This window comes from Phytophthora infestans, genomic scaffold (assembly GCF_000142945.1).
Source record: "Phytophthora infestans T30-4 supercont1.28 genomic scaffold, whole genome shotgun sequence".
Classification (NCBI taxonomy): domain Eukaryota; phylum Oomycota; class Peronosporomycetes; order Peronosporales; family Peronosporaceae; genus Phytophthora; species Phytophthora infestans.
The window spans coordinates 1,452,154-1,455,742 of NW_003303731.1; positions in this window are offsets into that span (position 1 = coordinate 1,452,154).

A 3,589-nucleotide genomic window follows, 5' to 3' on the forward strand; every position below is an offset into this window, starting at 1 on the left:
TCTCGCAGATTTTGCTGATCCCGCTACACCACAGTTCTGTATTGATATTTAAGCCTATACCTGCCTGGATTTCTACCTTCTATGTCTTTCACTTGTTAAATCCCTTACCAGGTTCAGCTGCATGTCCCTTCTTCCCTTGACCCATCATCCCAGCTGTGTTATCTTCAGATCCACCGGATCCATGACGTAATCATTATGGCCACCCTTTTATGGGTACACTCATCCGGATCCAGGTCGCTTGGATCCGCTTCACTGTAAGCGCACACTCGTCGTGGATCTGAGCTCTCCAATCATCCAACATCGTCTTGCAACCGTCTGTGATCTCCATTGTCCCACGAACATTCGAGATCCACTGCATCCACTATCCCTGCATCCCGGATCCAGGTCCCTCTATGCGGGATCTTCCCTCCTTGGATCCGAACCCGGAAGTATGGGATCCGGGGCACCTCGCGGTGGATCCCGACTTCTTGTTAACCGTGGTTACTAGATCCACCTTCAGAGGGCACCTACCATCATTCCTTCATAGGATCCACACTCGATCCCCTCTTATATAGTATATCCCATATCCATCTAAGTAGATCCAGGAAAGGGTGGATCCGAGATAAGTCTTGGTGGATCTTGCCTTCTCGTACGTCGCTCATACCAGATCCATCGTCATTCCATACGGGGTGCTGCTCGTCATGGCTAATCCACCACAGGCAACTTGTACCTGTGCCACACAACCCAAATCCTCTCTAATCACTTGAAATTGTCACTGATTCGGGATAGTGACCCCGCGTCAGGCCCATTCTCTTATTTCTGAGAAAGCACTTCACCACAATCGCCTCCTGTACGTTGTCGGCGCTGCACAACAGCGTTCACGGCGTGCGTTACCAGCATCCACAACCGCTTTCTCTCCTTCGCGACACATGTCTCCCCGCCAAGCGTACCGGCAAATCGTCGGGCAAGGCCCCATCCACTACCCCTCCGGTCAGTCCGTCTTCTATGTCGCCCACGGATCTGCGGGCTCTAGCCCAGGCTCTTTTTGATCAGGTGCAAACCCTGACGGCGGAGCTCCAGACGGCTCAAGATGCCCAAGACCAAGCTGCGTCCCTACACGCTACCCAACTTCAGACCTTGCGGGCCCAAGTCCATGACCAGGCTATGGAGATCCAGGGATGGGAGCACCGTGCGGCCTCTCGGTCGCAGGACCTGCGACTCCTGTTGGCTGATCAGGCGGTCGAGATCCGCGACCTGACCGGACGGCTAGATCGCGCCTCCCGTCAACGAGACGTTATGCGAGATGACAACGACCATCTCCTTAGGGAGATGGCACTCGCCGGATCTGAGATCCACCAACTCCAATCCCGGATCCACGACCTCGAGCGGGATCTGGAGGATTCCCAGACTGCTGGGGCAGCTGCGGATGTGAGCTTGGACTGCCTCCGTGACGAGTTGCGTTTGACCCAGGAGGAGGTGGTGACCAACGACTATGTGGGATCCACCCATGGCGGATCCGCCTTAGGGTCGGCGCGTGGAGGGTCCCCCGCGCCAAATCCACCTCCCTCATCGCCGGATGTAGCCCTGGCTCAACTCTCTGAGGAGTTGCAAAACACCAAGGAGTCGCTCGAGAGGGCGTCTGCCGGACGAGATTACGCGCTTGAAGAATTCGTACGTATGACTCGATCGCGTGACGAGATCCAAGCGAAACTGGCGGACAGCGAACTCCAGCGGGACAAGGCGGCTACCGAGTGGGCGGATGCCAAGCGTACGCAAACGGAGCTGGAATCCAAGCTTCGCCGCACTAGTACGTGGATCCTCTTTTAGCCTTTGCTAGTCATGGTTGGTCATCGCTGGTGGTGTGAGTGCTGATGGTGGTAGGCACTGGAAGGTAAGAGGCGATAGTAAAGAGAGCGGTGTTGTCTGTGAATGTGGTGATGCGTGTGTATCGCTGGTTGGTTTGTGTGTAGGGCGCTTGTGAAATTGTAAGCGCGTTTGTCTGTTTGGAGTGGCCTCGTGGTCTAGTGGTATGATTCTCGCTTCGGGTGCGAGAGGTCCCGGGTTCGATTCCCGGTGAGGCCCCGTCTTTGCTCAGCTATCTAGCCTCCGCGACAGCTTTTTGCACCTCCCTTTTCCGCGTTGAGGAACCTTTCCTGGCTTTCGGCTGGGGTCGCAGCGGCCTTCCTTGTGTCTTGATACGGATTGACCGCGGCGTGGTACACAAAAGGATTGTTTAAGTCGAGGATATACCATATTTAGTAAGCCAGGACGGGTCTGAAGTGGTCCAAGTCTGACCTTGACAAAAGCTTGAGAAGTTTACACGGCACGCCACTGTCTCGCGAATCCGTGGCTACGCCTTAGCCCGAGCCACAACGTCGTGACCGCAGCGAAGAAGACGGTAGTAGTTTGTCATGGTTGGTCATCGCTGGTGGTGTGAGTGCTGATGGTGGTAGGCATTGGAAGGTAAGAAGCGATAGTAAAGAGAGCGGTGTTGTCTGTGAATGTGGTGATGCGTGTGTATCGCTGGTTGGTTTGTGTGTAGGGCGTTTGTGAAATAGTAAGCGCGTTTGTCTGTTTGGAGTGGCCTCGTGGTCTAGTGGTATGATTCTCGCTTCGGGTGCGAGAGGTCCCGGGTTCGATTCCCGGTGAGGCCCCGTCTTTGCTCAGCTATCTAGCCTCCGCGACAGCTTTTTGCACCTCCCTTTTCCGCGTTAAGGAACCTTTCCTGGCTTTCGGCTGGGGTCGCAGCGGCCTTCCTTGTGTCTTGATACGGATTGACCGCGGCGTGGTACACAAAAGGATTGTTTAAGTCGAGGATATACCATATTTAGTAAGCCAGGACGGGTCTGAAGTGGTCCAAGTCTGACCTTGACAAAAGCTTGAGAAGTTTACACGGCACGCCACTGTCTCGCGAATCCGTGGCGACGCCTTAGCCTGAGCCACAACGTCGTGACCGCAGCGAAGAAGACGGTAGTAGTTGGTCATGGTTGGTCATCGCTGGTGGTGTGAGTGCTGATGGTGGTAGGCACTGAGGCGATAGTAAAGAGAGCGGTGTTGTCTGTGAATGTGGTGATGCGTGTGTATCGCTGGTTGGTTTGTGTGTAGGGCATTTGTGAAATTGTAAGCGCGTTTGTCTGTTTGGAGTGGCCTCGTGGTCTAGTGGTATGATTCTCGCTTCGGGTGCGAGAGGTCCCGGGCTCGATTCCCGGTGAGGCCCCGTCTTCGCTCAGCTATCTAGCCTACGCGACAGCTTTTTCACCTCCTCTTTTCCGCGTTGAGGAACCTTTCCTGACTTTTCGGCTTGGGGTCGCAGCGGACTTCCTTGTGTCTCTGATACGGATTTGACCGCGGCGTGGTACACAAAAGTGATTGATTTAGTCTATGATATGCCATAATTTTAGCAAGCTCAGGACGTGTCTGAAGTGGTCCCAAGTCTGACCTTGGACAAAAGCTTCGAGAATTTTACACGGGTCGCCCACTGTTCTCGGCGAATTCGTGGGCTATCCCCTTAGGCCTGACCCCAACGTCGTGAACCGCTAGCGAAGAACAACGTAGTATGTCGGCACTGGAATTGGCATCCCCTGGGGGGCTGTGTACGTGGCTGTATGGG